Below are 22,085 nucleotides of genomic sequence, written 5' to 3' on the forward strand. Positions count from 1 at the left end.
GTAATCAGGACAGTTTATTGAACATCAGAGGACATAAAGGACTGTTTTTCACCTGCCCGTTCTGAACCTGGACATTAAAGACTGCTGGCTTCAAGGACATTAATCCCAGTGTCAGCCAGCCAATAACAGCCTGTGTTTTTCAGCTCTTTAGGAGTCAGAAATGAGAAAGACACAGACTGCTAACCGCTCCCTGCAGGAAATAAGCTCCGCCTCTTCCTGTCCTGTATATGAGTGATTCTGACATGAGACACAACGAGTTTCCTGTTTATTGTGACTTAAAGCGAGCAGCAAAGACACTAAACTGTGTGTTTCCAGCTGAAGCTGCTTTTTGTGTTGCTCCCACAATCCTGTCTGAAACAGTCAGTGAGGAAAACTCAATGTGACTTCAGAGTGTCAGAAACAAGCGACTCATGTTGTAACTGACGTCAGACGCCGGAGATTTTGGCGGAAAATTAAAGTGAATGGTAGTTTAGAATTGAACAAATTCCTTTAAGCTTCAGTATTACCAAATACACTTATCAATAGTCTTCTAACTAACAATATTTGTCTAAATCATCTCCAACACCCTGGAGAACAACGGGGAGAGTTTAGAGGCTCTCCAAGATTACATTGATCAGTGCTTCCAGGATCTTGTGATGAAGAAGGCTCAGAGTGCAAAACCTTCATCAAAACCCACCTGAAGCTGCTGGAGGACACGGTGAAGAACATCGCCTTTGATAGAGTGCATCGCATCGGCCCCATGCGGGCTGCGACCGGGAGACCACGTCCTACTGTGGCCAAGTTCGGCCACTTCAAACAAAAGGAACAGGTGAAAAGTCTCCGTGTCCATCGGTGTTTCTCCACGTCTCTCTGTCTTCTTCGTGTCATCTCTGTGTTTCCCTGCTGCCCTCATGTTTTCTGCTTTGTCTGTTAGTTTGTCCCAGTTTAGGTTGATGTTCGCTTCTTCCCTCACCTTTGTTATTTTCACTGTAAATAAATCTCCACTCGCATCTCCACCGCCGTCTGCATCTTGGTCCTCATTCACTCCACCACACGACTGCTGCCCCAGCCGTGACAACTTTTGATGTTTCCTCTACATTCACTTTTAAAAATTATTTACTTTGCCTTGTTTGGTATCATTTGGTATCAGATGGCCGACTTCTAAATGGCCACCATGGTCACCACCGAACTTGAGGAGTTTGCCCCCTCACATATACTAATGTGCCACAAACAGGACTTTAACATCACCAACCATTCCTATGTTATTACGGTGTATCCATATAACTGGCCCACCCTGTACAGTTATGTTTTCATTGTGACATACTGTATTAACACAATTCAGGGAGGATTCTAGGATCAGAGCTTCGGGGGGCTGAGCACCCAGAGAGCTGCCCAGCCAGCCAAGATACACTTTACTCGTCACAATGAGACTTCTTCCCCGTCTCTGTCCCTGCATCCTCCCTGTCCTCATCGTCTGTTGTCTTCGCCTCCTTTATCAGTCATCATAATTTTACCGTCTCTGTGCAAGTCTGCAAATTTCTTTATTAAATCAAAAGATTATTAAATCCATCAAGTCTCTCTGTGCCTGGGTCCTTGTCACAAAACATGACATCACTGTTTTGTACTTTTTAACAATTTAATCCCACATTTGTGAAAGAAAAGCAAAACACTTTTTTGAAAAGTCTGTAACAAAACCATCAATTCTGATCAAGGTTATTTAAATGCTGCCAAAGAAGAATGGATTGGAATAAAAAAATACATATCCTAACCTTAATTACTGGAGGAGAATAATGAATGATGCTCATAGTGAGTAAGAAGTAAACTGAGTGCATATTTTGGACAGAGATTCACTTTTAATGTGTTTGTATAATATAATACAGATACATAAAAACACTCCTGAAACAGAATAAATTATTACAAATAAATTATTACAAAATATTAAAAAATATTATGGATACTTTTGTTGTTAAAATGTTACCTCTCAACCAAGTTCTGCCTTTTATATTTTTAGTAGTGTGTCACACAAACAGGAAATATTGTCAAAAAAAGTAAGTAAGTGCTGAAGCACCCCAAAAATGAACCAAAGCACCCCAAAAATGAACCAAAGCACCCCAAAAATGAACCAAAGCACCCCAAAAATGGGCTAAAATCGCCCCTGTTAACAAATAATAGCCCAACAGTCACTTTTATGCTTACTGTAGCTGTTAGCTAAAAACACTAATTTAGCCTAGTTTGCCCTGAATTCAGCTTTGACAGACATGATCGACTGTTTCCAGTAGAATTCCTCGTTGTCATCTTGTTCCCTCTCAGAGCCCCGTATGCTTGCAGAGACCCCTACAGTAGGGAAATGTGCCAAAGAACGTCCAAAACATTGCATTTTAGGTTTATTTATGCCTTACACACAATCCCAACACTTTAGCTAACTTAACAACTTTGGCTAAAGTCTATAGTTAGTCTTACTCGTTTGTACAACATTTCTGGATCGCCACTGTTTGAAATGATATGACATATGACTCTCACTGAAACAGCAAACTTTGTAGAAAACACAACACTTCTGATTCTCTATCTAGCTGTTTGGTCACAGCTGTAGATTACATTATAAGTGGTTGTTCACTCTTGTCAATAATTACATTTCTAAATTCTATTTGTGCAGTTACATGTAAACAAAGTCCAATATTGTATCTAAATGATTGTGTTATGGTGGGACAGTTTCCAATTTTGTTGTATTATTGCACTAGGTATGACTGTGCAAGAGTTATCTTATCTTCCTTGCTTGCACCACACTCTTTGCAGAAATGGTGCACAGCAGCACTGCATCATGTTATTGTGTTGTATAATATACCAGAACTAATACAAAGCAACATCCATGTACACTATAGGTCCATGCCAATGTGCCCAAATGGGACCTCCATAAATGGTAAGGGGCGCAAAGGCACTTTAAGACCAGTGGGCACACCGTCGGTGCACATCCGCTCGGATGCTTTTTTCTATTCATTTATTTCCCTGTTTATTTATCGATGCACAAAAGCAATTATCTCAGAGACACCATCCTCTTAACAGAGACTCAAATCAGGAACCTGCAGATTATTAGTCAGCAGCTTTAACTTCCTGTCTTTGTCTCACTAAACCTTCCACGTGGAAACTTGAGCTGCCCACTCAAGCACAGTAGGCTTTAACTGGCTCTGCTCAAGTCACTTCAGTATCTGAGAAACTGTCTCGATGCATGCCAAAGAACACTTTGACAATACGCTTGTGTTGAGTCAAATCCACCACAAGCATATTCTATGGCAGTTTAATTCCACTCCACATAAAAATAGTCACGTATTATTTCCCCCCACCACACTTCCTGCCAGTAGCTGGTGCCCCCACCCACAGTGCATTAGTGGTTCTCTGTGTTTAGTGGCTCACTCTGGGCGGCTGCTCGGTGGGGCCCGGCCCCCTGGCTCTGTTGGGCCTGTGCTGCGGGTGGGGTGCCCTCAGGTCTCGGCCCTCTGGGCCCATTTACTGCTCAGTAACATTTAATATCTATTATTTACTACTACTTACTAGCCTACTTACTGCATATTATTGGTTGTTGCTGTGGGTTCCCCACTGTGTTGGTTTTTCCTTGTGTTTTTCAGCAGATGATGAAATAGATTTTCAGTATGTTTTCTCTCTTCCTCTCCATCTATTTCTCTTCTTCTCTATTTTTCCCTCTTCTTCTGTTAACTTTCTCCCCAGCTTATCTTTTTTCTTCTTTCCTGACCCCCGTTCTGATTCTAATGACTCAAAATAAAGTAAAATCATCATCAAATATGACTATCAAGTGGACCAGTATAGCAAAAACCATAATGGTGGCAGAGGCCACAGAGCCAAGTGGCAGGATTTTCAACGTTCAAACCAGATAAAAAACAGAAATTAAATGGTGTTAAAAGCCATGAATTAAGGCAATTCATTCACAACATAATTACAAGTTTTACTGGACGTTAATATTTTTCTCTTTTTTCAGTGCAAAACAAACTAACAGTACACATGATGCTGGCAAGTTAAAATGTCAGTGTCTTTTATAGATAGCATGTCTAGCATCATAGTTTTATAGATCACGTAGTCAGGGTAAAAACTCCATCTCTGATTATTATTGTACATGACTGTGACATGCAGTGGCCTCAGCATCATGATGAAGGCGACCGGAGGAGATAGTTTGGTAGACATCGATGTTTTGCCGATGAAGGCTCATGTAGCGGTCCTCTTTGTCCTAAACAACAATTTACACTGTCATTTACATTTAATTAAAGTGCAGCTTAAAACACAGACATAATGCACTGCAGCCTCGGCACAATTAAGTGTAAAACAGAACTATGGAAAACTCACAAACATCTGGCGAGTTTCAGATCCTGTTAAGTTAGTTAGACCTGATCTGTTTTCTCTGTTAGGATAAAAACATCAGAGGTCATGGGGTGAAAAATACCTCAAAAACAAGACTAGCTATGTCTACAACTAATGTGTGGTGTTTGAAAAGAACCTATGAGATACTTTGAACACCACAGTGGCTGCTGTATGCAGTAATGTGCTCAAGTGATTTCAAAGGGTCATTTCATGAGTTTAAGTGCGTCAGTAAAAGTTTTCACCTGCGAGGATTTCTCCTCAGGCTGTAACCACAGGTTATCACAGCCACACTGATGAGTGAAGCAGCAGCAGAAATGATGGGAACTGTAGCCATGAACTTCATGCCAGAAGAATCTCCATCGTCTGTTGAATGTTGCCACACACACAAAAAAACTTCATTTTGAAAACATGAAAAGTCACGAAATTTGCATTAACCTGTTATATTAAAGTGGAAAACATGTTTATCTTTTCATTACATTAGAGTTACAATTGCATCATTCAAACATTTCACTGATGAAATAACACCAAAGTTGTGATTGGAGCAGTTTTATAATGAAATTTTAAACAAATTAGCCAGAAGAAGAGCTTAAAAACATTCCAGATGTTCATCTCCTGACTGAAACCTTTCATTAATCCGCTGCAGGCGGGAATGACGACCTCAAACCATGTATGACAGAAAAGAAAGTGTTAACGCAGTTCCAAACATCCACCTTGAATCTGCGGTGTGGGTATAAATAGAAAATGTTTTTACCTCTCACAGTCACACTGAGATGGAGAACATACAATCCACCACGAAATCCACACTCACAGGTGTAGTTCCCACTGTCTTCAGATGTTAAGTTGAGCAGGTGGAGAAACACAGTCTCATTTTCTTTGATCAGTGTGAACCTGGAGTCACAGCCATGAATAAAGCCTCGGTCGTAACGATAGAGCAGACGACACTGTTCTCCTCGGCTCCTCTCTGTGCTGATCTCACACAGTATCATCACAGTAATATTCAGAGTTGTTTTGCTGCATATTTGAGTGGAATCGGGTTTCTTTCCAATTGTCTTCACAAGAGTCTCTATAAATTGTTCCAGTTAAAATGAAACAAAATCGGGATTATAGTTTCTATATATTTGTTGTTGTGGGAAAATCAATCACATATATTATTTCACTAACCTAACTAAAGCTTTCTTCTTAAACACCTGGCTTTACAGCTTTTCTTTTTTAATTATATATATTTACCTTCACTGCTAAAAACCACAAGCAGAAGCAGGAGAAAGCAGAGTTTCCGTGCAGTCATGCTGGTGAGGAAGTAACTGTGGCTGACAGTGTGAGGTAGACTATAGTGAAAGCAGGAAGACTTGCACCCTCCTTATTTCACCTCTTGTGTCTACACTGAAACTTTTACTATGTCTAAAATAGAAGTGCATAAAAGTGGAAGGACAGTAGAAGGTAAGTCACCAACATTGTTTAAGCCAGACTGATCTCTCTGTTTATCTGGATGGACATTGTGTTCAAATTATGATGAGATGTTTGTGTTACGATATTACTTCAGGGAGCAGACATGACACCGTCTTAGGTTTTAGCCATCACTTTTTTATTATCTCCACACCACCCTCCGGTGGCTTCCACATGAACTGCACCTTAAACAACAACTGTTCACTCATATCATGACATCCCCCTTTTTTTTTTTTTTCAACAACAGGGGCAAACAACAAAGTAACTCACAACACCACTCAAGGCCCATGACCAGAGGGAAAAAAGAAAGGGAGAAAAAAAAATGCCTCTTGGCATACTCACATTTCTCTCTAGTGAACACTTTTTTTATTTTTTTTTATTTTTAATCACAGCATGTGCTCAAAACATAATGTTCATTTTATTCCTCAATAAGCCTTCTGGGCTTGGAAACAATACGTCCACTCGCAGTTTTGGGTGGGGAACTTGGAAACTCTGTGGGAGTGACATTTGTACTTTGCATGTCCATCTCACTTTGTCCCTGTGTTTCATCACACTCATTTTGCTGTGTTACGTTTTGGTTGTCCCTTGACTGCCTTAGAAACTTTCTGTTCCTTCTATATGTCTGTCCATCAGGCATCTGAACAACATAAGATCTTGGATGTTCAGATAAACCTGTCACCTGAGCTGGATTCCATACACCCTGTTGCCACATTCTGACAGTGTCACCAACCTGCAGTTGTTTAAGTGCTTTGGTTCCTTGGTTAAAGTATTCTCTCTGTTTCTGTTGTCTTGTTTCTAACAACTGCTGCACTGTCTTAGTGACCATGTGGGGTTTCAATCTTTGCGATGTTGTTGGAAGTCTTGTTCTTATGCGTCGACCCATTAGCAGCTGGGCTGGTGACGCTCCAATGTCCTCCAACGGTGTACTCCTCAGATTCATTAATGATAGATACGGGTCATTCCCCTCGGCTTTTGCCTTTTTTAACAAGAGTTTCACTGTTTGTACTCCTCTCTCTGCCATTCCGTTTGACTGTGCATGGTGGGGGCTCGTAGTGTTGTGACAAAACTCCCACTCTTTTGCAAAGTCTTGGAATTCACGGGAGCTGAACTGTGGTCCGTTGTCTGAAATCACCGTTTCAGGAATCCCGTGTCTGGCAAATTGTGACTTAAGATGAGTGATAACTGTTGCACTTCTTGTGTCTGACTTCAGCCACTCAACCTCAATGAACTTGGAATAGTAATCCACTAAGAGGAGATATTCCTGCTGGTCAAAAGTAAATAGGTCCACACCTATCTTCTGCCAAGGTCTTTCAGGAACACTATGTGGATGTAGTGGTTCTTTGTTCTGTCGTTTCTGGTGAGTACTGCACACATCACAGCAGTTCACCATCTCTGTGATACTCTGTGACATTCCAGGCCAAAAGAGTACTTCTCTCGCTCTGCGTCGGCAGCTTTCAATACCCAAGTGACCCTCATGAATGCGCATTTCTGCTCTCAGTGCTGCAGGAACAATAAGCTGCTCTCCTTTGAACAGAACTCCATCCACTACTGAAAATTGTTCCCTGTAATTCCAATACGCTTGGATTTCTGTTGCAGCTTGGTTTCTTGTTTCTGGCCATCCATCCAGAACTGTCTCTGTAAGTTTAGTCAGTGTCATATCATTCCTTGTTTCCTTTCTGAATTCCTTTAGTTTTGCACTTGTCACAGGTAAGTTGGAAATTACCATGTGCACCTGGTCTTCTATCTCATTATCAGATGAGCTGGTCACTGGCAAATATGCTCTGGATAATGTGTCTGCGATGTACATTTCACTTCCTGGCTTGTACTGTACTTGTACCTGATATTTTTGCAGTCTCATTAGGAGTCTCTGTATTCTTGCTGGAGCACTGCTCAACGGCTTTTTCATTATCACTTCTAGTGGTTTGTGATCTGACTCCACGTTCACTTCTCTGCCATACACATACTGATGGAAACGCTCTGCACCAAACACAATTGCCAACATCTCCTTTTCTATTTGTGCATAACGCTGTTCAGTCTCTGTTAATGAGCGTGATGCATAAGCAACTGGCTTTTTTGCACTCTGGTGTAGGCATTTTCTTTACTGCCTCTATCTTGCTCTGATCTGGTTTCAAACCATCTGCCGAGAAGATGTGGCCAAGGTATTTAATTTCCTCCAGGCCTACCTTGCATTTGTCTTTGTTCAGCTTAAAATTTTTTGCTCTTGCTCTCTCCAGCACTTGCCTCAGTCTGTCGTCATGCTGTACTTTAGTCTCTCCCCAGATCAAAAGGTCGTCTATGTATGTCTCGACGCCATCAATCCCCTCAAACAGCTGCCTCACCGTCCTGTGGAATACTTCTGGAGCTGAATTAATTCCAAAAGGCAGGCGAAGGAATCTGTAACGACCAAAAGGTGTGTTGAATGTACAGAGACGAGAGCTGGCTTCATCCAATTTAAGTTGCCAAAATCCTGAGCTTGCGTCCAGCACAGTGAAGTATTTGGCCTTTGCCAGTCGGCTCGTTATCTCTTCAACTGTTGGCAACTGGTAGTGCTCTCTCATGACTGCTGTATTGAGATCACGTGGATCTAGGCAGACTCTCAGTCGTCCAGTAGCCTTTTCCACAACGACGATTGGATTTACCCACTGGGTAGGCTCTTCAATTTTTGTAATCACCTCCATTTTTTCCATTCTGTCCAGTTCTACTTTGAGTTTTTCTCTCAAAGTGACGGGGATTTTTCTCGGTGGATGAACTTTTGGTGCCACACTATCATTAATTTGAATGGTGTGTTCTCCCTCAAGGCAACCTATCCCCTCAAACACATCAGCAAATTCTTTGAAGATGTCCATTTCATCACTTTTATTCAGTGCCATCACTCTCTTGATGAGTCCCATTTCTTCACATGTTTGAATTCCCAGAATTGGCTTGGTTTCTGATTTTACGACAATGAACTCCAAAGCAAAACTTTTCTTTTTGTATTTCACTGCCCAAGTGCACTTTCCTTTAACTGCTATTTTGTCTCCGGTGTATGTTGACAACCTGACATTTGTGGGTCTAAGCATTTGCTTATTTCCTATTCTTCGTAGTAGACTGTAGGGAACCACATTGGCTTGCGCACCAGTATCAAGTTTGAATTTCACAGGTTTGTGGCCAACTTTTATTTCTACAGTCCATTCATCTGTTCGTGTCTGTGTTTTTGCATTTACAGCTCCAATGAACAGACTTGCCTGCTGATCCGTAGCTTCATCGGCGACAGTGTGCACTTTTCTCGATCTACACATTCTGGCAAAGTGATTCATTTTCCCGCAGTTCTTGCACTGTTTGCCATAAGCAGGGCATTGGCGTAATGCATGCTTAGTTCCACATCGTTTGCAATTAAACGTGCTTGCTTGGTCTTTGTCGTTCAGTTTCATCTTACTTTGTCTGTCTTTTTTGCATGTCTGCTTATGTCTCACTGCATCTACGTCTTTACTTTCATGTGCAGAGACTTGAGCATTTTGATCCTCCTCATGCATTTGCTTGATTTGAGCTTTTGTGGTCTCAGCTGCAATGCAAAGCTGAACTACTTTTTCGAGAGTAATATCATCTTCTCTTAACAGCCTTTCTCTCATTGCATCCGATGTAATTCCACACACTACCCGATCTCTGATGAGGGATTCTTGCAGTTGTCCAAATTCACATGACTTGGCCCTTAGCTTTAGCTCCGTGATGTACTGGCTAATTGGCATATCCCCTTGCACACACGTGAAAAACTTGTACCTTTCATAGGTTATGTTCTTCTTTGGGCTACAGTATTCCTCAAATTTCTCCATTATTTTCGTCAGCTTATGCTCATCACCATTTTCCGCAAACGTGAAGGTATTATACACTTCAACCGCTTCCTCTCCAGCAACGTGAAGAAATAGTGAAGACTGTACCTTGGGTGGCTTGCTAGCACCTCCTGTAGCCGCGAGATACAGCTCGAACCGTTGCCGAAACCGTCTCCAATTTTCTGAGAGGTTCCCTTGCAGCAAATCAAGTCCAGCTGGCGGCTTAAGCCCTTCCATGTGTGCGACACTCTTCTATAGCCTTATCAGTTCACTTCTGACACCATGTTACGATATTACTTCAGGGAGCAGACATGACACCGTCTTAGGTTTTAGCCATCACTTTTTTATTATCTCCACACCACCCTCCGGTGGCTTCCACATGAACTGCACCTTAAACAACAACTGTTCACTCATATCATGACAGTTTGTTCAAAAACAAAACTAGTCTGATACAAAGAGTCATGTTTGCCACAGTTTATTGTGTTTGTATTGTATTAAATCTGAGAGCCTGAGTTGGAGTATTATGACTGAATGGTCTCCATTACTGGGAAACAACTATCCAGTGTGAAAAGATAGACGTTTATTATAATATATGAATATTATTATATTAGTATGTCACCTAAAGTTTTATATACTTTAAAATGTTTCATAGAGCTTTATTATCCACTCCCACAGTTCCTGCGCTTCTTGCTGAGCGTGTCTTGTTGTCGTGTTGATGGTTCACTGAGATGAGAGTCTGGTAGGAATCACTCGATGGCAGCTGAAGGTTTGTATAGGGCTGATCTGGCTCATCGTCATCCTTTAGAAAAGTGAAATATTTTAGGTATTAATCAAGTTCAACCCGGTCTACCCACACACTCTATTGATCTTTAAATCTCTCCATCTGTTGCCTGGATTATTTAATGTTTCTGCTCATTTCTGTAAGAGCTTCTTCACAAAATAAAGGACACTGAAGTTGGCACTAATAGTATTATAACACTAATCTGTAATTATCTATATAAGTAACATCCTAAAACATAAATGTACATGTTTTATGTTTACTGGCAAACTTTTAACTAGCTGCTGTAGATCGTAGCAATAAATTGCTCACCAAACCGTTGGGATTTTCAGGTACAGACACTCCAGATGTTCCTGACCTTAAGCAGCCACGTTGATAAGAGAGGATGTCAGCATTAGTGTAACACTATTCACATTCAAACAGAGAAAAATCAAGTAAGAACATCTACATTTATATTATCTTCTCTCTTAATAATGATAATTATTTTTGGAAGGATAAAAAGTGTTCATTCTAGACATGATGTTTAACATACACCGAATTCTCACTTATTGAAATGTGATGTTTCCTTTTACTTTCTCTACATCTATATCATCTTTGAATTACTGCAGCAAAAATAGTCTCACCCATTACTTTTCCTCCAGTAGATAAATCCCACGATAACTCCAGTTATAAAGATGATCACAACACCGGGCAGATAAACGGAAAAAGATTTGTCTGCTGAAGTGTGGGCCTCGTTTGTGTCTAAATCATTGAAAAGATGCATTTGTCAGTAAAATCATTTACTTTCATTTCCTGGAAATCAAAACACAAATCAAACACAGTTTACGTCTACTGAAACTCTGAGTGAAGTAATGAAACCCCAGTTTTATAACCACAGAGCTTTAAATATTGTCACTGTGCTCTTTTCTTTTGTCTTCTTCTTCTTTTGCATCTTTTCTGAATATTACTATGAACTGAAATTGGTCCAACTGCTTATATACATTCACTGGCCACTTTATGAGGTATACTTGTTCAGGGTGTAACACAAATATTTCAGTGTTCATTTCATTTGTCAATCACATGTCAGCTTCATCTTCCTGGTTAAATAAAGGTTAATAAAATAATAAAATGTCAGCAAATCAATGCTCAAACAGAGCAACATGGCACATGTTACTGGTCCCAGTGCTTCACAAACTGCTGATCTACTGGGATTTTCCCACACAATCATCTCTGTTCACAGACAATGGTCTGAATATTTACCAAGATGGCGCCGCGTATGGATGCCCTGGTGCTTCAGTGCGTTACTTTTGTCTTGTTTTTGTGCATTTCTTCTGTGTCTGGGCACTCCTCTGGATATTCTTACACCAGAGAAGAGCTCCTTAACTGCAGGACTACAACGCCTGTGGATTTATTTCCAATATTTGTCGCATCTGCGGCAGATTTACTGCTGACTCTGATCAGGAAAGTGAGATGTCGAAAGAGAGGTAAGCGAGCCGGCGTACTCGTGCGTTTGAGGAAACGCGGACTGAGAACGGCCCTTCCTGGGATCTTCCTTTCTAATGTACGCTCACTCTGGAATAAGATAGACGAACTGGCCCTGATGAGAAGCATGAACAGAGACTTTGCCTCCTCCTGTGTCTTATGTTTTACGGAGTCGTGGCTCAGTGAGGACATCCCGGACTGCGCGCTCAAGCTGGAGGGCTTTCATCTGCTGCGCGCGGACCGGCAGGCCGCTCTCTCCGGTAAAACCAAAGGTGGAGGTGTCTGCTTCTACATCAATAGTGGCTGGTGCACAGATGTAACAGTGATTGCTCAGCACTGCTCTCCCTCTCTGGAATATCTTTTTATTCACTGCAAACCGTTTTATTCTCCGCGGGAGTTTGCTTCATTCATCCTGGCCGCTGTTTACATCCCGCCAGACGCGGATGCGCGAGCAGCTCAGTGCGCACTCGCAGAGCAGATTCTCCACACGGAGCGGACATACCCGGACTCTCTCATCATTGCTCTTGGGGACTTTAACAAAGCCAATCTGAGCCATGAGCTTCCGAAATACAAGCAGTATATTAAATGCCCGACCAGAGAGGAGAGGACATTAGACCACTGCTACAGCACAATCAGCGGGGCCTATCGCGCGGTGCCGCGCGCTTCACTCGGACTTTCTGACCACGTCATGATCCACCTAATCCCCGCGTACAGACAGAGGCTGAAGCTCTCCAAACCTGTCGTGGGGACCAAAAAACTGTGGAGCAACGAGGCTGTGGAGGAGCTTCGCACCTGTTTGGAGACCACAGACTGGGACACATTGAAGGCTGCTTCTAACAGCTTGGACGAGTTTACGGACACTGTCACCTCCTATATCCACTTCTGTGAGGACAGCATTGTGCCATCACGCACCAGGGTGAGTTATAACAATGACAAACCCTGGTTTACTCCTAAACTCAAAAAGCTGTGGCTGGAAAAGAGAAAGGCGTTCAGAAGCGGAGACAGGGACTGCTACAGAGAGGCCAAGTACAAGTTCACTAAGGAAGTGGACATTGCCAAACATCAGCACTCTGAGAAGATGCAGCAGCAGATCTCAGAGAATGACTCGGCCTCTGTGTGGAAAGGTTTTAGGAATATCACCAACTACAAGCCTAAAACCCCCCACTCCACTGATGACTTGCTCTTGGCCAACACCCTTAACGACTTCTACTGTCGTTTTGACGAGCCATCAGGCAGCCTTCACACCTCCAACGACCCCAACAATAGAGGCACTTTGGACACTCATTCCCCCACCTCTCCCCCCTCCATAGAGCCATCACCACCTTCAAACTGTTCACCTGCAACACCCGCCCCCTCACCCCACACAAAAGAGGATTTCACACCACCTCCTCCGACCACAACTCTTCATATTCATGAAGCAGATGTGAGGAAGCAGTTTAAGAGTCTGAATGCTCGGAAAGCTCCCGGCCCAGACGGTGTGTCTCCTGCCACCCTCAGACACTGTGCAAACGAGCTGGCCCCAGTGTTTTCTGGCATCTTCAACTCCTCACTGCAGGCATGTCATGTGCCTGCCTGCTTCAAGTCCTCTACCATAATCCCTGTCCCCAAGAAACCTAGGATCACTGGACTAAATGACTACAGACCCGTGGCTCTGACATCTGTGGTCATGAAGTCTTTTGAGCGCCTAGTTCTCTCCCATCTCAAGACCCTCACGGCCCCCCTCCTGGACCCCCTGCAGTTTGCATATAGAGCCAACAGGTCTGTAGACGACGCCATCAACATGGCCCTACACTTCATCCTGCAGCATCTGGACTCCCCAGGAACCTACGCCAGGATCCTGTTTGTGGACTTCAGCTCTGCCTTCAACACCATCCTTCCAGACCATCTCCGAGACAAGCTTTCCCAGATGAATGTGCCTGATCCCATCTGCCGGTGGATCACTGACTTCCTGACGGACAGGAAGCAGCACGTGAGGCTGGGAAAGAATGTCTCGGACTCCCGGACCATCAGCACCGGCTCCCCTCAGGGCTGTGTTCTTTCTCCTCTGCTCTTCTCCCTGTACACCAACTGCTGCACCTCCACCCACCAGTCTGTCAAGCTAATCAAGTTCGCAGATGACACCACCGTCATTGGGCTCATCTCGGACGGGGACGAGTCTGCCTACAGGAGAGAGGTTGAACGTCTGGTGTCTTGGTGCAGCCACAACAACCTGGTGCTGAATGCCCAGAAGACAGTGGAGATTATTGTGGACTTCAGGAAGCACACAGCCCCACTCCCCCCCATCATCCTGACTGACACCCCCATCACCTCTGTGGACTCATTCCGCTTCCTGGGTACCACCATCACCCAGGACCTGAAGTGGGAGCCCACCATCACCTCCGTCATCAAGAAAGCCCAGCAGAGGATGTACTTCCTGAGGCAGCTGAAGAAATTCAACCTGCCAACACGGACGATGATGCAATTCTACACTGCAATCATCGAGTCCATCCTCACCTCCTCCATCACCGTGTGGTACGCTGGAGCCACTATCAGGGACAAACAGAGACTGCAGCGTGTTGTGCGCTCTGCTGAGAAGGTGATTGGCTGCAGACTCCCATCTCTGCAGGACCTGTACACCTCCAGGACACTGCGGCGTGCAGCCCGGATCTCAGCTGACCCTTCCCACCCTGGACACAGTCTGTTTGACCTGCTCCCCTCAGGCAGGAGGCTCCGGTCCATTCGCACCAGAACCTCTCGCCATAAGAACAGTTTCTTCCCCTCTGCTGTTGGACACATGAACAATAACCACATGACTGTCCCCGCCACTCACACATGACCCTACGCTGTGTCACTGCATCATTTCATGTCTGGCACTGATCACCACCTGCACTCATGTATATATCATGTATATATCTTTCTACGTAGCACTCTTAATTCTTATTCTCATGTATATATCTAATGTATATCTCATGCACATATCTTTCTTTCTACATAGCACTTTAATTCTTATTGTTTGCACTGAAGCACTGCAGCAAATTCCTAATGTTGTAAACCTCAACATCTGGCAATAAACCCATTCTGATTCTGATTCTGATTCTGAAAAATAGAAAATATCCAGTGAGCTGTGATTCTCTGGGTAAAAATGCTGTTTACACATCAAACCTTGAGGCAGAGCGGACCACACTGGATATCACTGCTGTCCTCTAACAACAGCAAGCTGAGGCTACAGTTTGCAAGTCTGGACAACAGAAGACTAAAAAAACGATGCCTTGCCCGATGAGTTGATTTCTAACAGTTCAGACTGCTGGTGGTGTAATGCTCTGTGAAGGATTTTCTTTGCAAACTTTGGACCCTGTAGTAACCACTGAGCATCATTTAAACACCACAGCCTGCCTGAAGGTTGTTGCTGACCACATTCATGTCTTTATGCCCAAAAAGTACCCATCGTCTGATGGCTGCTTCCAGCAGGATACCACACCATGTCACGGCGCTCAAATCATGTACGGCCTGCGCAGTCACCAGATCTCAATCCAGCAGAGCACCTTTGGGATGTGGTGCAACAGAAAGTTTGCTTCAAGTAAGAGCAGCTGACGAATCTGCAGCAACTGTGTGATGATGTAATTTCAATATGTCTTGAGAATCTTTGAGGAATGTTTTTAGCGCCTTGTTGTGCCACAAAAAATGAAGACATGTTTGATGGCTGAAGGTGGTCCAACTCGGTTCAAAGATGTACCTGATAAATGAGTCAGTGAGAGTATTTAAACTGCTGTAAGTGAAAATAAGAAGAAAAGAAATGAACAAATTACAAGAATAAAAAACACATAAGCAGGTCAATACAATGCTAACACAGTGCTGAATAACTGTGTCAGATAAAGAAACCAAAATGCATTTACCTTCCACAGTGACACTGATATGGACAATATATGTCCCTTCAGTGTTTGTACACTCACAGGTGAAGTTCCCACTATCAGCTGGTGTTAAACTGGTCAGCTCCAGAAAGGCAGTCTGATTTTCTTTTGTTATTGAGAACCTGGGGTCACATTCCTGAGTAACGTTCTCTCCGTGTCGATACAGCAGATGACACTCTCCTCCTGTGTCCCTCTGTCTTTTGATCTTACAGATAATCAAAACAATAGTAGTCTGACTTTCCTTGTTGCAAATCCGAGTGACATCGTGTTCTCTCCTGACTGTCTTCACAACAGTCTCTGTAAACAGGGACAGCAAAATACGGTAAATACAAGATTCAGCCTGTGTCAGAGAGGACTTTAGTTTCTATATTTTGTGAATGTTAAACCATCTTTTTAATCCCATAATAATGTGTTTAGTTTAAACTAAAAGCAAGGAGGTTATAAATTTAAAAATATTAATAATGCATAATGAAAATAGTTTCCTTGTATTACCTTCAGCATCATGGGACACAGCTAGTGGTAACAGCAAAATCAAGCAAAGTTTTGATACGTCCATGCTTGTTAACATGTCTGTAAGCCACCGACAGTGAAGAGGAAGATGTGCGGAAAGAAACAAGCTGAAGCTTTCCTGGCTAAGCAGACGTCAGACTGTTGCCCTTCACGGGGCAAGTGTGAAATGATGTAAAAAGGAAGTGTACTGACAGGACTTTCATATTAAAAGGCTGTAAAGTTGAAACACTGTGCCAGCTCCCACACAAAAAGAAAACAAGCTAATTTTTCTTTATCACAGAGGAATTATTACACTGCTAACTGTCATGTTCGCTGAAGCTGAAGGATGGATAATATTGTAAAAGTAACAACAAAACTACCATTTATCATAACATTATAAGCATTTTAAACTAAAATAGCGTGTTACGTCATCAAACCGCTTCATCCAATCACTCAGATACTTACAAAGTTTTGACTGCATTACCTTTAAAATTTGTACGAAGATGAGCATAAAATGAATAAAACTGACATGCTTGCATTTGTTGTGTAGTGCAACAGGTGTATGTGGCTGAGGGATTCCCATGATGCAATGCGTATTTCTTCTTCAGTCACCTTTCCTACTCACTGTGTGTTAATGCAGCTCTCTGCATTGAATCATACCTGTTATTAACCTCTGTCTCTCTTCCACAGCGTGTCTTTATCCTGTCTTCCTTCTCTCATCCCAACCAGTCGCAGCAGATGGCCCCGCCCCTCCCTGAGCCTGGTTCTGCTGGAGGTTTCTTCCTGTTAAAAGGGAGTTTTTCCTTCCCACTGTCTCCAGACTGCTCACTCATAGGGAGTCATATGATTGTTGGGCTTTTTCTCTGTATGTATTATTGTAGGGTCTGCCTTACAATATAAAGCGCCTTGAGGTGACTTTATATTGTTGTGATTTGTCGCTGTGCAAATAAAATTGAATTGAAAATTGAATTGTGAAGGCCACACCAGAAGCCACACAATTGGGAAGTCAGTAACGTCAGACACCAGCATCTTTATTTTAATTTTAATGCACATTTCCACAAACATGCAAAGACATGCAGCTTGTGGGGATAGGTTAATTGGATAATCCAAATTGCCACTAGGTGTGAATGTGCGAGTGAATGTGAGTGTGAATGGTTGTCTGTCCCTATGTGTTAGCCCTGCGACAGGCTGGCGACCTGTCCAGGGTGTACCCCGCCTTTCGCCCTATGACAGCTGGGATAGGCTCCAGCGCCCCCCGCGACCCTGAAAAGGATAAGCGGCAGCGAATGGATGGATGGATTTCCACAAACATAAATAACGACACATGTCCCATAAACTATTTCTGGTTAATGTTTTACTGGTGCTGGAGGTCTGTTGGACTGCTGAGGGTAACTGGAGAGAAAATGATGTGTTTTTTTTCATTGGACGTTAAGGTGTCTGGGAAGGGATCTCAGACCATTTACATCCTGGGCCATCGGACCTCAGGAAATCACATGATAAGGTGGGGCCAGGTTTCACAATGAGCTCACCCGAAACCCTGGCTGATTAGGACCCACACCCGCTTTCACACCTTGGCTCATGTGATTAGGTAGAGGATCATCAGGGGGTCCTTTGTCCCTCTTTGGGGGGAAACTCCCACTGGTTTTAAGTCTGGGACTCCCCACCATTGACCCTTAGAACTGAAGAAGCTTCTCGGATGAGAGGTGAAACGTCTTCAAGCAACTCAAGAAGTCCAGACGCTTTTCCTTCCAAGCTCCTTAGACTATGATGACCTGGATGACTGAGAACCTTCACAGACTTAAGTATTAAATTAATAGTTGGTTTTCATTCTTTGTTTTTAGATATTTTTTTTCTATTCGTATCCCCTCGTGTATTTAACTGGCCAGTTCAGTCCAATTTACTTTGGGAAATATTTAATCTGAGGTAGGGATGCACCGATACCGGTATCTGGTATCGGCCTCGATACCACATTTTCTAAAGTACTCGTTAAAAGTTCCCCGATACCGAGGACCGATACCACGGTCTGAGACCTGTCTATGTTTGAGCGGCATGTAAGGGGTTAATCACAGGCGCCGAGTGCCCGCCCCACAGGCCCCGGCTGCATCTCAGAGCTGGGAGAAGGCGAGGCGAGACAAGTCAGCCGTGTGGAACTATTTCAAAGTGAACGAAGACACGAAAACAAAGGCGGACTGCAAATTGTGCTCATCGAAATTGTCCAGAGGAGGCTCAAAAGGTAGCGCATTTAACACAAGTAATTTAATCAAGCACCTAAAATCCCAACACGACAACGAGTACAAAGAGTTTGCCCACGCGTATTTACCCACGCTTATTAGCACAGAGGAGCATAGCTGATGCTAAAGCAGTGGGACGGAAAATAGTTGGGCATTTTAAACATTCCGCCTTAGCCTACTCCCGCCTCGAGGACATTCAGGGACAGCTCAACCAGCCAATAAAGAGACTGCAGCAGGACGTACAGACACGCTGGAACAGCACGTATTACATGACATCAGTCCTATTTTTCCACATATTAATACATTTATGAATTTTGTGCAGGTATAAAGATCGCTTCTTCTCCAACAACACTGCTCCAGAGGCCAAGCTGCACCTGAAGCAGGAGCTTCTAGAGGTGAGGCAGAGGGGAGTCGGGCAGAAACTGCAGAACCTCCTGCTAAACTGTTCCTCATGGCCCAGGCTGCCGCTGGCAGCAGGTGCTGCCATTGAGCTCGACACATACCTCGGAGAGGCCCCAAGCCCTCGTGAAGACAGTCCTCTGAAGTACTGGGGTGTCAACAAAATCAGGTTCCCCACTTTGGCTAAAATAGCCTGTAAATAGCTCTCAGCCCCATGTAGCAGTGTGGACAGTGAAAGGCTTTTTAGCTCAGTGTCACACATTATAGATGAAAACAGAAACAGTCTGACTGCTGATGATGCAGAAAAGCTACTTTTCTTAAAAAACCCTGCCACTCACTGTTTCTCTCCATTTAGTGAGTCATCTTAGACTTGATGTTAATACCTACCTCAGTTGCACTGACTGCCACAGTTCTATGTCAGTGGATGTTGTTAGTTTATTCACATATTGTGCACTAAATGGCAAAGATGTTTATTAATGCCCCTTGTGTTGTCCAAAGCGGCAGAGTTTAAAATAAACTGAAAAATACTTGAGTTGCACTGTCACTGTTTAAATTTTTTTATAATTATTTATTCTGTAATATGTTGCATACAACATGCTTTTCATTTTAAATAAATGTTCTTAATTCCAAACCAGTCCCTTGTTTTGTTTTGTTTGTTGTTAAATTATAGGACTAAAGCTGTTACCTGTAAATTTAAATCACGTTTTTATTAAGTACTCGGTATTGGTGAGTACTGAAATGCAAGTACTCGTACTCGTTTCCAAAAAAGTGGTATCGGTGCATCCCTAATCTGAGGTAAACATTTTGCTTTTCATTTGACCCCTGACCTGTCTGCTGTAATGCAGGAGGCAGGTTTATGACCTATACTGCAGCCAGACACCACAGGAAGCCTTCCTCCATGTTTTCTTTACAGTAATTGATTCAGCCAGTTTAAGTCTCCTTTGTTTTTGTGCATTAGATCACTGTGTGGGTTGTGTTGAGTGGTTATGTATTTGTAAGTAGCCATTATGACTTGACTAGTGGTGTTTATCTCTTTTAAGGGTCTAGTATCATCAGTTAATTAGTTTTTACTGTTTGGAGAATTATAACCATCATAAGCAACCGAATGTATTTGCTCATGTATTTGCTCAAAAATGTATTTATTACCACAAACATGTATTTAATTATCAACAAAAGGAAAATCAACAGTTTCTAGAACTCCAACAGGGGCAGGACTTGGAGGTACTGGGATTTCAGGAGGCAGCAGAATGGTACACTGGTCAGTGTCATTATTATTGACCTGTGATGGTGGATGGCCTTGGAGGGAGCTGAGAGGTAACTCAGACCTCTTGTCTTCAGGACACGTAAAGCAAACATACTCCTTCTCAGCAGCTGGAGACTTAGAGACATCCCAACTCATCAGCCTCATGCGTTTGGGCATCAAATGTTCCTCTTCATCATTAACAGAAAAAGCAGTAGAATACCTGCGCTTTCTGCAGAGACCTAACTCTGCAGTGGGTGGAGGTCTCGGAGGAAGAGGAACATCGCTAGGACACATGAAAAATGTCACTTCACCATCCAGGGATGAACGATCGTTTTTCAAATCTGGATTAATGATCTTGTCTGTGTCCTTTGCATGAAAGCTGGCATCAGCAGGTGGAGGATTTGAAGAAACTGGAACATCAGAACTCATCAGCCTCATGCGTTTGGGCATCAAATGTTCCTCTTCATCCTCCACAGAAAAAGCAGTAGAATATCTGCGCTTTCTGCAGAGACCTAACTCGGCAGTGGGTGGAGGTCTCGGAGGCAGAGGAACATCAGTAGGACACATGAAAAACATCACGTCATCATCCAGGGATGAACGATCGTTTTTCAAATCTGGATGCATGATCTTGTCTGTGTCCTTCGACTGAAAGCTGGCATCAGCAGGTGGTGGACTTAGGAGCTCACATGCAGGTGCGCTGATAGGTCGGAACATGAAAGCGGGAACTTCATTGTCCAGAGCACAACGGTCTGCACTGGATGAGCGTGGGAGCTTCTCCTTTGCCTGTGGAGGAGGCAGACTTTGACTTTGTGTTGCAGAGGAACATTTAAGTCATCTGACGTTTTGCTCTGTTACATATTATTATTGTTGTTGTTGTTGGATTTTTCTTTAAAAATTCACACGATTTAATGTTTAGAAACAGACACAGTGAAGGGTAACTTACCACAGCTCGAGCCATTTTAGGCGTCTGTCAAGGCAAAGACGCAGGATTTGGTTTCTCTGTGTAAGATTACAGGACAGTTGTCAGTTTCATTTTCAAGTCAGTTGGATAAATTCATATCAAACTTCTCAAACTGTATCATTAAAGCATTGTTTAGGTGGACAAATATGAAAGATATGAAGATAAAAACAGTAACAGCTGGCAATCAAGGGAAAACAACCTTACGAAAAAGGTCTTAATCATTATTGTTTTAAAGTAAATCTTTCAGTCCTTACTTCAGTGATTGTTTGAAGTCTCTGTGCTTGTTGTCAGTCGCAGATTTGTGTAAATTATTTGCAGTTTGTTAATAAAGTTTGCAGGAGCTCCAAAGTTTGTCTGTTCAATACCAAAGTAATGAGGAGACTGAGTGCAGGTTTGGAATCCTCAGTGACAGAAGAATGCAGCAATGTTTGAATTTGAATTTGTTATTGTTTTATTAACAACAACTACCAGGATCATACCATAGCAACACAGTGATGCCCAATCAAATGTCAGGTACAAGGGATAGCCCACATACACATCCAACAGCACAGTAAAGCAATGGGCACCAATGCCACCAGTCAGGCCTTAAAAATACTGAGTTATATAACAGCACACTGACAGTGTCTCATCCAAAAATATAAAATGTATAAATACAGTTAATATCATTTTCATTTAAATTTTATTTAATTCTCTTCATATACGGCCAAACAGATGTCTCAAGTCGTCACTGTTACAACATAGATAAACATGAACATGAAATCCATTATTTAATTCTCTTCCATTCACTCCAGTTCAATTCAATAGCTATATAGATGGATAGACAGATACTGTATTATATACTATATTGATTCCAAATGGAGAATTAATGTGTTATATCACCAGGATAATGAATTCAAGTAGTACAATCTCCAATAAACAGACAACACAGTTCAAGTTCAAAGTGCAATATGTGCAGGATCCAGGCTTTATATTGTAAGATGCAAAATGTTTATATATACATAATATTGTTGAAAAAATAAAGAAAGTTAAAAATCAAAATAAGT

At 42.7% G+C, this 22,085-nt stretch overlaps 1 protein-coding gene across 1 annotated transcript in view; it reads left to right on the forward strand.

Moving 5' to 3' along the window:
* The window catches only part of LOC309701485 (NACHT, LRR and PYD domains-containing protein 12-like), a 1,029,495-nt gene that overhangs the window by 205,282 nt on the left and 802,128 nt on the right, over positions 1-22,085 (forward strand). The gene's annotated exons all lie outside the window — the stretch shown is intronic.

This window comes from Aulonocara stuartgranti, assembly GCF_965226115.1.
Source record: "Aulonocara stuartgranti genome assembly, chromosome: 23".
Classification (NCBI taxonomy): Eukaryota; Metazoa; Chordata; class Actinopteri; order Cichliformes; family Cichlidae; genus Aulonocara; species Aulonocara stuartgranti.